Raw genomic sequence first — 14,543 nt, 5'->3', positions numbered from 1 at the left:
GCAGCATCTAACTCTGATTATATTCTTTTGGCTATGAGTGCCTCCTGATGGATCATGCAGTGAGTAAGAGTGATATGTTCATTGCCACCAGTTTTAACTTTTGCTACAAATCCAGTATTCTCATGTATCATTGCTTCAGCACCATCTGTACAGACTTCAACGCAATTTTTCCATTGTAAACCTCCATTTGTGAAAAATTAATAGACTTTAAAACATATATCTTCCCCCTGGTGTGCCCTTCCAAAGGATGACAAAACAATAATTCCTCATGTATGTTTCATTCATAAACACAACTTACATAAAGTAACAACTGTGCCAACTGTTAGAAATATCAGTTGTTTCATCCAACTGAATTGCAAACTTTGGGCTGCCCTTCAGACTGGTATTAAGCTGCTGAAATTGGTCACTATTAATTTCAGAAATTCTTTTGGAAACAGTATCATTTGATAAAGGAAATTTGGTTTTCCCATGAACTATTTCTAACATTTTAATAGCAACAGGTAACACAAGATCTTGTCCTATTGTGTAGGGCTTTTCAGTTTTTGCAATTAATAAAAATTTTGTAAAACGCAAGTAAATACTTTTTGTTGGTAGTAACGAATTTCTCAAAACATTGTTTTTCTTTATTGGAAGATTTTAGAAGTCATTCAAAATATTCCTTTTGTTTATTGCTTGGTATTAGATGTCATTTTAGTTTGGCTGGTTTCATTTTCTCTGTAGCCAAAACTTCATTATAAATTAAGCAAAGAGGTTTTTCCACACCACCATAATTATTAGAAATAAATCTATATTGCAAAAATGATTCGACGTGTTTTCTTTTTCTTGTCAATTTAGGTGTACTACAACCTGATAGAGAAGACTCTGCTATCGTGTCATCAGTATTTTTACCTCTTCTATCTAAATTTAGCCACTTATCTATAACTGAAAAATATCTTGTCCTAAAGTATAAATAAATGTTGCTAATAATTTCTCAAATGAATACTTGTTATAGTTTATGACATTACATTTATTTATACTTAATTTAAAAAATTGATATTCACACTTACATACACATACAGCAGTGATGGTGGAGAAATATTATTAAAGGGCTTTTGTCTTTGCTTGCCGTAATTAAATACTTACTCTAAAAGAAGGAGATAACAGCAATTTTTAGAATCTAGCATTCTAACACAATCCAATCCAAAGATATACAATTTGATATCCTTAGCATGATAATTTTCATGCTAAGGAATGATGGTTAGAAAATATTAAAAGTCTTTATTTTCCATAATCAAACTGTTATGTTTCTGTAAGAGCATAAAACTTTGTATGTACAAGCAAAAACACTGCAATTCATAACATATAATAGTCTTGAGCTAAGATATTTCTGGCAGCATTTCTTAGCGTTGAGTAGCATGAGGGCATGCACAGTGCAAAGTGGGCATCGTATGTCTAGAACCAAGGCTTCAGTGAAGTCGTGCGGTGTAACATGGGCAAGTGCTGCCACAAACACCTTGGATTCATTACACATTTGATTTTGAATTAAGTATTTGGTGGTTGTGCATTCAGAAACCTTTTACTATTGCCAAATTTTTCTTGACCCCCACATTCAGTTTTGCAACTCCATATGGGGTCATGACCCACAGTTTAAGAAGCACTGGTCTAGATCAGGAACTAAATTTTCTGAGCCAGTGCGGTATTCATTCCAATAGCCCCAAAATGACTCCCTCTCCATTAGTAAAAGTTTCCTCAGGTGTGTGAAGTAGATCTAAGAGTACTAACTAGACACCAAAGGACTAGGACCAAAGTACAAGAGAAACCTGTCCCTGGTCAAGTTCCTGACTCTTGCCTCCTCCAAGCTCCTAGGTGTTTGCTTATGGCTCATGCCCATATCCTCAGGAGAGTGGTTTACTTAGATCCAAGTTTGCAATTAGAAAGACAAACAATGGGGTCTAGCTGAACTCTCCCAATGTCTCCCTCCAAACAGCTTTAAAATAATACCTCAAATTGAATTCTGGAGTGACAGAGCCAACAAAAGTTCAAGGTGAGACATTTCTCCAGCCCAAGACAACTTTGCAGGCTGGCAAAAGGGGTATAACACCAGAGTGGACACAGGCTGGGAGCATTCTTGGGGCAGCAATGGGGCTTGGAGGCAGCTTTGAGAGCCCTCAGCCCAGAGATGGTAAAGGGGTGGATAAGTGGTCAGAAAAAGATTACAGGGGTGCCTTTGTTGGCACTGGCTTCAGCTGTAACCAATTGGCAATGCTATTGCACATAAGCAGTTCTGGGTTGCAGTTCCAGGGCAAAGAGAAGCTCTTGTAATCAGTAACAAGGGAGAAGGTTGCAGTTCCAAGGCAGAAAGGAATAATAGTGCCCGTGGCTGTAGGAGAAGGGGCCTTTCTTAGATAAAGACCAGAACACAGACCAGAAGAGCAGTGAGCACATCTTTCCCCAGATTACACCACCTTGGAAGCACTGAAAACTTGCAGACCCCCATAACTAGCTCTGAAAGCAGCAGCACAAAAAGCTTAAAGCTTGGAAAAGTGCCTCCCAATTCCCAGGTGAACAGAGCCCAACTTTAACATGAAGTTCAAAGTCAAGAAGTGGGCTGGGAAAATGAGAAAACAGCAAAAAACCAAAAACAAACAAACAAAACTTGACCATACAAAGCTACTATAATGGCAGAGAAGACAAAAACACAAACTGAGAAGGCATCATGGAAAAAAGCTATAAGCACAACCTTAAAGAAAAATCCCAATTAGACCCAAGTTCAATGAGAGTTCTTAGAAGAGTTAAAGGAAGAAATAAGAGTGGTAGAGGAAAAATTGGGAAAAGAATTAGTGATACAAGAAAATTATGAAAAAAAATTAACAGCTTGGCAAAAGAGGCAAAAAAATACTGAAGAAAATAATGCCTTAGAATTAGTCAAATGGTAAAAGATGCACAAAAATTCACTGAAGCCCCCTGCTGTGAGGCTGGCTGCTGCTGCTGCTGCTGCTGCTGCTGCTCTTTGACCTTGCTCCCCTCCCACTCCAGTGAGACAGACCTTTCCTGCAGTGCTGGTAAGTTTATTCACTGCTCCTAGGTCAATTCCAATGTGGTTTTCTCATTGTTTGGAGCAGAATTTGGGAGGGCTTCAGAGGGTTCCTTCCTCACTCTTCCATCTTGGCACCAGAAGTCCTGGGCATACCCTTTGACCTAGCAATACCACTACTAGATCTTTACTCCAAAGAGATCAAAAGACTCATAGGTACAAAAATATTTATATCAGCTTTTCTTGTTGTAGTAAAGAATTGGAAATCTAGAGATGCTCATCAACTGGAGAATGGCTGAACTAGTAGCATATGATTGTGATGGAATATGATTGTGTTATAAGAAATGACAAGGGGGTGGTTTCAGAAGAAACATGGCAAGACCTATATGAACTGATTCAAAATGAAGTGAGAAGAACTGTAGGATCACTGTGCACCGTAGCCACATTGTTGTAATGATGATTAACTCTGAAAGATCTGGCTACTTTAAGACAATTCCAAAGGACTCATGATGAAAAAATTGTTATCTACCTCCAGAGAGAAAACTGATGAACTCTGAGTGGAAATTGAAATTTAATTTTCTTACTATTTTTGGAATTCAAAATTTAAAAATAAAAGAATGTTAGAAATAAAAACTTTTTTTAAAATGCCAAACAAAATAAATCTCCATCATCATAATTCTCCCTTCCTGCTACTTGAATACATACAGATGCACATCCAAATCAGGCCATGCCACTAGAGGTCCACCCCATTTTTTAATCTGTCTGCACAACTTTCCCTGGCTCTTCCCCAATTTTTTAATGGTACCTGAGTGCTGGATCTGACAGCTGTTGACAGCAGCCTCCTGAAGAAGTATCATTAGTATTAATGCTGTGGGTCATAATTTCAACCTTTATTAAACAATTTTTTTTTCTCTTGAAGATCTTCGTTTGTTTTCTGGTCTAATTTGTATAGGCTTTGCTCATCTGAATGGCTATCTAGCTACATTAAAAGAGCAGGCTGAGGACAGAATTTGCTGGAATTAAGAAAAGGAGACCACAGCATTTTTGATGGGACAGACAGAACACGAGGATAAGCCAGCATGGATGGGCTACTATCTTCATCCGACATCTGATTGGATGATCTTTCCTCCAAAACACACTCTTCCAAACCTCCCTATTTCTACTATCCCTCTAGTCTCCTAGGTGTTCAGCCTTCCCATTATCCTTGATTCCTCACTCAACTGAAATTGTTTGCCTCCCAGTTACCAGTGTTTGCTTTTTCCCAGTCCTCATCTTTCTTGGCCTCTTTGGATTGTTTAATGCTGTTGGCTTCCCCCCTTTGAATACTTAGTTTCTCCTCTGGGTTACTTAAAATGATCTAAGCATGTGGTCTATTAAAAAAAAAACTCTTGTATCTGCACATTACTAAGTTAGAAACAGAATTTTATTTGTTTAAAAATCTCCCAAACAAAGAGCTTCAGTGGGTTTTGAACCTACTTTTTAAACACACACACACACACACACACACACACACACACACACACACGATATATGTGTGTGTGTGTGTGCATGCATATATATATAATTATTTCATACATACTTCCATTTATCAGTTCTTTTTCTGCATTCATGTAGCATCTTTCTTCATATGTCCTTTATATTTAATCTGGGAATTTATAATAGTCAAAATAACTTATTCACTCAAAAATACTATTTTCAAAATGTTATTTCATCTTGATCTCATCCTTTAAAATTTTCTATTGTAGAGCCTGGGAGTCAGGAAATCCTGTAGTAGGAATGAAAAATGACCTTGGAGGAAACCAAGACTCTGCTGTTCAATTGTTTGGGTTATATTTGTCAGTCACCTATAGCAGAAGAAGTTTTTCGGAAACTTGTAACTGATTGAAATATTTCAGACAACATCTACATATAAAACAGGAAAATCTGATTATCAAGGAGATATTTTCATGAAGAAATGTAGCATTACCATGAATCATATTGCCAGGCACCAAAAATTTCCTCACCTTTGATTGTATACTATGTATGGATGAAAGCAATCTGAGAGATATGAATAGAAAAGTTAATCAAGTTAAAAACTGTGAAGCTAAAACTGAACTGCTTGGAAGCTATGATCGCCCCAAACAAGTTATTATTGAAGATCGATATTATGGAAATGACTCTGACTTTGCATGTGTGCATAAGCAATGTTTTAGGTGCTGCAAATTATTTTTTGAAAAATTTCAAGGCTCACGCTCATTTATCGCCAAAGGCCAACAACGAACGACACCAACTTATGTTACTAAAGTATAATAATGTACTGAAAAAATATTCTACTGCAGCACATGAATGCCTTGGGTATGGAACCTATTTCTCCATCTTTTCTTGGGTTGGATTGCTCACTTCAAGTTGTACTGACACTGACAAATCAGTGTTTTTCACAGAGGCAGCCACACTACTATAACTTATTTGTAAGGCTCCTGGGGTAACCTGAGTGGGAGGAATATACTCCTATTATTCACAACTGGAGTTCAAGTGTCCCCACCGGTATATTTCCCATTGAAATAATAAGTCAAGATGACACCATTAACTCTTAATCAGAAACATTTACTAAACAAAGCAAGAGTAATTAAAGCGTATTATTCTGCCTATAAACTCATCACACATTTCCCACCAGTGCATATGGTGCCTTTGGAGTATGGGGGACACAAACTTACAAAATCACCAGCGAACACACTTGTCTTGGGTAATTCACAACTCTTGACTTTGGGCTTTGATATCTGCTGTCCCCTTTGGGAACCATCTGATCAACCATTCACTGATGAGCAGGGCCACACCTCTTCTGAGTCTCTCTGTTTTCCTGCCATGTGGAGCCACTTCTGGGCTGGTTACCATACCTGGGAATCACTTCTTCTAGGCTATCAAGATAACACTGAGCTCTTTCAGAAAAACATAATCGTCTTCTTTGTGGCTACAGAGCTTTTGAGACCCGCTCCCTTGGCTCGGCTCTACAGCAGTTTTACTGATACAGTTTTGTGATCAAAAAAGTTTAGAGACCATGTTAAATAGAACAAAGAGACACTTTAGTGTGATTCACAATTAATATTAGTAACTCAAGGTCCTAGGTTTCATAATTCCTCTCATAATTTTTGACCAAGGGTTAAAAAATAGAGGAGGTAGTAATTTTGTAGCAGAATGGAAAAATCTTATGTTTAAGTTTCTGTTCGTCTGTCTGCTTCTGCCTCTCTGCCTCTGTATGTCTCTATCTCTCATTTTCTCTTTCTATCTCTCTCCGTCTCTCTGTTTCACTGTCTCTGTCACTCTCTGTCTCTCTCTTTCTCTGTTTCTGTCTTTGTCTCGTTCTCTTTTTCCCTATCTCTGACTCCTCTGTCTCTGTGTCTGTGTCTGGGTCAGCCAGTCAGTCTGTCTGTCTCTCTCTCTCTCACACACACATACACACACATATGCCCACACATGTACACATTACCTATCTATCTGTAGGGTAGATAAAAAATCTGGAGGGTTTCTTGACAGCCACCTATAAGGAGCTCTTACTTGTGATAGAGCTCATGGATAATAATAAGGATTCTGGGATTATAATAATACATATATCTTCACTTGTGACATCTGATAGAGAACTGGATGTTTGGTTCCTGGAGAACTCTCATCATGCCACAGAAAAATAAAACCAACTTGCCTCGACATATTTAGTAGCCAAGGAATCACTTTACCATTCCTTTCCTCCTTCTGTCTGTATTCCTTCCCACCTTTTTCTCCATAGTTTTCCTTCCCTAGTCTGGAATGGTAGTTTCAAAGTGGTAGGGGGTGGAGCTATACCTCCAGTGAGTCATGGCATGAACTAATCATAGGCTAGAAGATGGGTTCCATCATACCCTCTCCATAATCACCAATCTCAGAGATTTTCTCTGTCTCCAGAACCCCTTCACTTAGTATTACCCAATATACCCCATTCTTTTGCTTGACTCTTAGCTATGCAAGTTTTCCAACTTTCCAAAGTTTTTGGAATAGCTATTCAAATATAGGTCCCCTAATGAGGACCTCTTTTTGGAAAGAAGGTTGGTTGCTTTTCTTGTTTGATAACTGGGTGGTTTAAGGCTTTCCTTTTTCACTAAAGGAGTCAAAGCTACAAGAGAGAGGGAGAGAGTGGGGGAGAGAGAGACAGAGAGACAGATAGACAGACCCTAAGTCAGAGAAAGAGATAGAATGAGGTAGAGACAGTGATGGACAAAGACACAGAGAGAGAAACAGAATTAAATGTGCTGTTAATCATCATAAAACTACTTGTAGCATTAACACATCTTTTGAGAGCCAGTCAAAGTAAATGGAAGAGTGTATGGAAGCAATGATATACACACCCACAAGTAAGTATTTGTAAAGGCCATGTTACTATAATGTGCTAGCTTGGTCAAGGTTTTAAAGGACAAAAAGAAAGCTTCAAATTCAGTTGATCTTACCACATGGTTAATTTGAAGAATACAGACTCCTAGTTTGTAGACTCACTCATACAGGAAGGGTACAGTTAGATGGGCATTCTGCCACACCGTCACCCTGCAGAGTCCCTGTCTTTGTACATCTCGGGGAAATGAGCCTACTTGTACCTACTTCCAGGAAGTCAGCTCTATCCAGAAATATTTTAACTTCTGAATAGCCTCTAACTGTTAGAGATGTGTGGCTTTATATTGAGGTAGATAAAGGGAGCTAGAGTCTCTTACAATATGCACATATCCTAGATTAAATAGACCTAAGATAACTTTGAATACATATATCACTTATGAGTAGGGGATAAGTTTAGTAATCCTCTGGCCCACCCCTCCCGACTCGGATCGTGTACTTCTCCCCACTTTGGGCATACTCACTAGTATTCCAGGCTTGTAAGATGCAGCGGCTCTTTCTTTACTTCAGAGTATTCGCAAGATTCTCTGCCTGGTTTAAATCTGACATGAGGGCTGGTGAGCTTTATTCTGGTCATGAGTAAATGAGGGGCTGGTACTGTGGAGTGACTAAGGAACTGCAAAGTCTGATGAAGCGTGAGAGGCTGAGCTGGCATTGAGTATGCATATAAAAGGTTCAAGTTGATAGTCTCTTAAGCTTTTCCCTTTTGACTGAAGATTGTTGTAGACTGTATTTACCTCTCAGACACCATGTGTCCATAAACATATAGCACCTCTATTTCTTTTGTACTTATATTTTCTCTGATCTTTGGTGAACAAGGATCTGGACATGGAATTGACCAGGTTGTGACCTATAAGTTTTGAAGCATAAGAAGAGCATTCAGTGGTCTCCTTTACAATAACAGTTGGTGGTAGAGACCATTGGAGCTGATAGCAGCAGCTTCTTATCCAAGGAGGGGTGAGCAACTGAGCAACCTGCCTGATGCAGTCCAGTATTGGTTTGACCTTGTCCACTGAGGCAAAGTCCTAGAGGCCAGCACCACTGAATAAGGGAGTGATTTAGCCATCATAATATCTTGCCCTAAGAGAACTTGATGAGGACTCTGTGAAGAAAGAAAAAGATTCCCAGGACTAGCAGTCATGAGGGACCCCTTGATCACACATGTTCACTATATGTGTGCCTCATGACCTTTACACTGTAAGTTTGAGCTCACTTTTCCTAGGTCTCCACAGGGATGAAGTGCACGCAGAAGAGAGATTGCATTCCCAGTTTGATGGAATGTTTTTGCAGTTTTTGTTGTTTCTATAACTTCTAATTAAACATCCCTTTGTAAAAGTTAATTGGTATCAGCTTGTTGATTAGTATTGGGATTCGTAAGGAAGAGTATTAGAAACCACAACCCCTCAAAATTATCACTTAATTCTTGCCCTTTGGAGATAAGAACCTGCCAATGAAAGTGGGAGCTGGAGTAGGAGTCCAGAAGGAGTACTATGAGACTAAGTACAAGGATAGGGAGAGTTGTTATGGAGTTAGGATCAGTTTTCATATAAATCCATCATTCACTCTAGTTATCTTTATCTTCATGTCTTTCTTTTGAGCATTAAGTTCCAGTCTAACCAACTTGCATCACGTAATGGATACACATGATACCAACGCAAGGTAATACGTCACTAGTGTTAATTTCTCTCTCCAGAAAAAAGAAACAGTTTAAATATTTGTCCTCAAAACTCTCATTTCCTACCAATAGTACAGTTAGGTTAATACTCAGTACCTGTGTGACCTAAGGGATTTTTAACCTCCTTGGGGCTTAGTTTTCTCATCTGTAAATTGCAGTGGTTGCATTATTTAGGCTCTGAGGTCTCTTCCAGATGTAGTCTTTGATCCCCCAATCTCATGATCTCAAGTAATGCCTCAGCTAACTGCGGTCCAGTGGCTCCTAGCCTCTCTAGAGGTTATTATGAAGGTTCATCATGATTTGCAATTTTATTTAGCTTCCAAGGGAAACATGGGATCAAGTGATTCCACTCCCCACCCCCATGTTTCCCTCAACCACTTGATGAAATTACAGGTCGTACAGGCAGATAACAGAAATAATGAAGTATTGTGATTTTGTCTCTTCCAGACTTTGAATATTTACATTCAAACTTACAAAGGGCACGAAACTTTGAAGTGCTCACATTCCTGACTATTCAAAGACTGAAAATGGTGTGGAACTTACAGGTTCATTTGTACCTTGTAAGTGATTTGCCGTTTTTAGCCTTCAAAGAATCTGTGCAAAGGAAGTAGAAAGAAGCACTTTTTACACGTCTTCACTTCTTTAGGAGGTATGAGTAAGTTCCCCAGTCAACTTGATGGAATTAAATGGGCTAACCATTGGCTGAAGGATCATTCACATCCAGCTGGTGGACTTAAGAAGTCAGCTCTGAGAAGGGAGTCATCTTTGGCATTCAGGAAGAGAGCCAGCTATGGGGGAAAGTTTTACTTCTTTTCTTTTCTTCTTCTTCTTCCAGAGTGCATGGGGGGTGGAGTAGGGGGTGGTGGTGTAAGGGTGGGAATCTTACCATGTATCATCTTGTTTAGTAAAAGACACTATCCAGGAGAAAATAAGGCAATAGGTGGAGCTGTGAGCTGAGATGATGCTTCTGGTGAGGAGCAAGCTAAGGAAGCCCAGTAAGGCATTGTGCCCAAGAAAGACATCAGGTACCCAATGGGGAACAGAGTTAGGACCTCACAATAGGGAAGAAGGAATTAGGGGGTCCTGCAATGCTGCCTTTGATCATATATTCCCTATGCCTTTCTACGACTAAACTTTTAGTGCATCTATTCTTCCCAATGATGCTGCATATATTTGTGAGTGCACACCAGGATTAGGAGAAATATTTTGTATCTACTATTTTTACTATGCTATTCTAGTGGATGCGTTTCCTCTGAAATAATTATGTTCTCTGGTTGACTATGGGAGGCTGTGTTGGCAATCAAAATGGGCTCTTAGCACTTGGTTCAACCAAATGCCCTTGAAGAGTTTGACCTTTATTTCCTTGATCAAATTAGGAGTCCTTGATGACCTCCTTGCCTCAAGGGAAAGCCTAGTTTACATGGGTTTGAGTGACATGTTTGTGACATAGAGGCTTTTAGACCATGTGGGTTTAAGTCGCATCTTTGTGACGATTTTAGGTCACGTGGGTGAGTCGTATGTGTGACTCACCCTTGACCCCGAAAAAGATATAAAACCAGGGGTTGGCTTTCCCTTTTTCGGAGCTCTGACGCACAGCCGTGGTGACGCTGGGCCAGCCCTTGTTATGAGCTCCCGGGCTGAACTCAGATGTTGGTAACTATGAATTTGATGTTTGTAATTTGATTGTATTTGCTCTGAAGTTCAGGGTGCTGGTTCTTTCCCCTGAACTAAGTGAATGATATTTGTATCCTGGATTAAAGTAAGATTTTAACTTTGCTTTCCTTAGTAAAGCATATCAAAAGAACCTGGGCTTTTGCAGCATTGATTTTACACCCCCCGCAGCAGCTGCTAGCCGGATTGTTGAAACAGAGCCCTATCAGTTGGGGCTCTTGAGCTACATAGTTTTAGGAGTATAGACCCACACTATACCTTGACCCATGACATGTGACAGGAGAATTGCATGCGAGTGACATATGATTGACATGGAAATGACATGCGAGTGACATGGGAATGTCATATGAGTTACATGTGAGAAGTGTAGGGATGACATGCGATTGGCATGTGAGTGACATGGGAATGGCATGGGAGTACCATGCGAGTGACATGGGAGCGGTATGGCAATGACAGAAAAGTGGAATGTGAGTGACATATGCTGACATGCGAGTGACATGTGTGACATATGATTGACATGTGAACATTGTGGCAATCACATGTGAGCAACATGGAATGCCATATGAGTTACATGGGAATGTCATAGGGATGACATATGAGTGATGTGTGAGTGACATGTGAGCGACATGGGAATGACTTATGAGTGAGTGAACCAACATGTGCAAATGAGATGAAAGGAGAGCCTCAAGACTGCTATACAACAAAATAGGCTGTATGAATAGTGAGTTTTTTGTTTTATATCATCAAAGAATCATAGAATCTAAGAGGCAGATGGAAAGAAACTTAAACTCTATCTAATTGAACCTGTACCTGGACAAAAATCCCCTTTATGACAGACTCAACATGTGGTCATTCAATTTTTGAATGCTAGTAAAGGTTTAACAGTCAGCTTTCAGGGGAAAAACATGATACACTTTTAAGTCTAAACAGTATTATCAATATTTTCTTCACCATTTTTTAAGGTCCACTAATCAGTAGAACAATAAATCAAGCCCTGGTTTGTAGTGCTTACCAATTTCTGAAGTATAAATACACTGAAAATTTAACAATTGTCTCTCAAGATCTGACTGGAGCTGGCTTGAGTACATATTTGGGTAATTCATTTGTTTCCCAAGCTAGATCATTCCACTTTTGGACAGATTTGATTGTTAGGAAATGTTTCCTTAAAAGTAGTCCGAATCTTTAGACATAAAATCAATAGTAGAAAATGACATGTACTGCAGTCTGAGAATTGCTAAAGGTGGATCCTCTTGATTCAATTTCCCCATTGTGCTATTTTCTTTCTGAACAGGAAATTTCCCTATCTGGTAAATCTCGAGCCTTATTTCTGATACCCTGTGACTACATGATTAGCTGTTAGATATGGTTCATGCCTGAAATCAAATACAGCTAAGGGAGGTTGTCCCCTGTTCTGGTATATATCAAGTCAGTCTGTGCCCTTGAGAGGAGGAGTTTTGACATTGTTATAACTATGTCCCTCCTTCTTTCATAGGAAATTTCTAAAATCAGGGCAGGTGAGCAGTAGAAGTCTTATAAGTACTATATGGAATCAATTAATAGATTGGTCCTGGAACATCTCTCATTAATATAAAAGGATGCAAGCATGAAAAATCTTGTAATTTTAAGTGGTATTTATGGTCAAATTACAATATAGGGATATCCTTCAAAAGGGGGAATTAAACAAATCAATAAGACAAAGATGTAATGGAAAGATTTTCTAATTAAATGAAACAGTAAATTTTGAGGAAGCAACAAGATTAGACTATTTTCAATAAGAACTACACTCATGTGTATATGATTAGCCTCCGAATGTATCTAGTATGGAAATTCAGGCTGTGAGTATATTTTAGCAATAAATTCTCATAATTGGATTAAGGATTATAGGCATAAAATTGTATTAATAATTGTAAAGAAAAAGAAATTATTTCCCCATTTTAAAAGTATTTGTCTGATCATATTAAGAAACAGAAGAGTTGAATTTATAAGTTAGACCCCCATGAATGCTTTTAAGATTCTTATATCAGCTACAATAGGTTAAGTTAGAGACAGCACGTAGTAATAATATATATATATATATATATATATATATATATATAACAGTATATAGCATATATAGTATATAAAAAACTGAATTTCTCTAGAGTTTCAGGTTTGGAGAACCTAATCTTTCATCCAATTAGAAATCAGATTACCTGATGTTATATTGTTTTCTTTTAATTAATTGGCCTTATTTGATTAGTTTTTTCTTTTTTTTTGGAGGGGAGAAGGCAAGGCAAGTGGGGTTAAGTGACTTGCCTAAGGTCACACAGTTAGTGTCAAGTTTCTGAGGTTGGATTTGAATTCAGGTCCTTCTGACTCCAGGGCTGGTGCTCTATTCACTGTGCCACCTAGCTACCCCTGATTAGTTGTTTTTAATGTATAAAAGTCTGTCTCCCTCTCTCCATCCCTAAGCTGAAGAAGGGGACTTGTTCTGATTTGTTAGGCAACTGGCATGCATTGCTTAATAAGTTGATATGCTTGGGAGATTGAACCTTTGTTCCCTCAGTTATTTCATCTTTCATCCATCCCAACCCATACGTACAAAAATATTTATGACAGCTCTTTCTGTGGTGGCAAAGAATTAGCAAATGAGGGGACACATATCAGAGAATGGCTGGACAAGCTGTGGTATATGAATGTAATGGAATACTATTTTGTTGTAAGAAATGATGAAGGGGATAGTTTCAGAAAAGCTCAGGAAGACTTGTATGAGTTGATGCAAAACAAAATGAGCAGAACCAGGAGAACAATGTACACAGTAACAGTAATACTGTAAAGATAATCAACTGTGAAAGACTTAGCAACTGTGATCAATACAATGATACACTACAATTCCAAAAGACTCATGATGAAAATGCTATCCACCTCCAGAGAAAGAACTGATGAACTACGAGTGCAGACTGAAGCATTCTTTATTTTTCTTTCTTCCTAGAACATGTGTTTTTCATGACATCATATGACAATAATGGGTATCATATTTCTTGCCTTCTCAATGGGTGATGGAGGGAGTAGAGGAAGGGAGAGATTTTGGAATTGAAAATAAAAATGAAATTATCAAAAAATTTAAAAACTTTTTCTATAGCATTCCACTATTTGTTCCTGCTTCTGTGCTATGTAAGCATAGAACTAGTTTAATCTTTAGATCTTTTCTTTGTGCCTAATAGTAGTCAATTATTTAAAAATCATCTTCACATAAAAGTTTCTGGCTGACTTCTGGTTACACGCCCAATTTGTATAGCCAAAGGCATCTGATAAATCTATGAAATATCTGAAATACCACAGCATGTGTTTGTAAGAATGGATTTTAGGACTTTTTGAATGGAGATCTAAGACCCCAAGGAAGCTGTTTGTGGAACGAGAAATGGTCGTTACTTCAATCGCATCTCCTTTGTCTGAAAGCTGCAGAATATCACTGGGCTTTTTATTCATTGACTAAATATGACAAACACCCAAATATGCTTTCATTTGGTCCCTTTGCCTCAAGTTTCTCCTTATTCCAGTCTATCCTCCACTCAATTGTCAGTGTCATTGCTTAAGTTTAGGTCTATGTTACCCCTTTGCTCCACCCCTCCTCATTCAATAAACTCCAGTGGCTCCTTATTACAGCTGGGATCACATATGAAATACTATTTGGTTTCTAAAGCCCTTAATAATAAGGGGTCACCCTTCCTACTTTTCCAGCCTTCTTACACCTTATTCCTCTCTATTTGCTCTGTGATCCAATGACACTGGTCCCCTTAATGTTCCCAGATTATT

General features: G+C 38.5%; 1 pseudogene; it reads left to right on the top strand.

Moving 5' to 3' along the window:
• Positions 1-4,796: 4,796 nt before the first annotated feature.
• On the top strand, positions 4,797-5,302 carry LOC118851150 (annotated as a pseudogene).
• Positions 5,303-14,543: the final 9,241 nt, after the last annotated feature.

Source organism: Trichosurus vulpecula, chromosome 5 (assembly GCF_011100635.1).
Source record: "Trichosurus vulpecula isolate mTriVul1 chromosome 5, mTriVul1.pri, whole genome shotgun sequence".
Classification (NCBI taxonomy): Eukaryota; Metazoa; Chordata; class Mammalia; order Diprotodontia; family Phalangeridae; genus Trichosurus; species Trichosurus vulpecula.
Note: the sequence above shows the minus strand (reverse complement) of the source record. Positions and strands in the feature narration are given on the sequence as shown.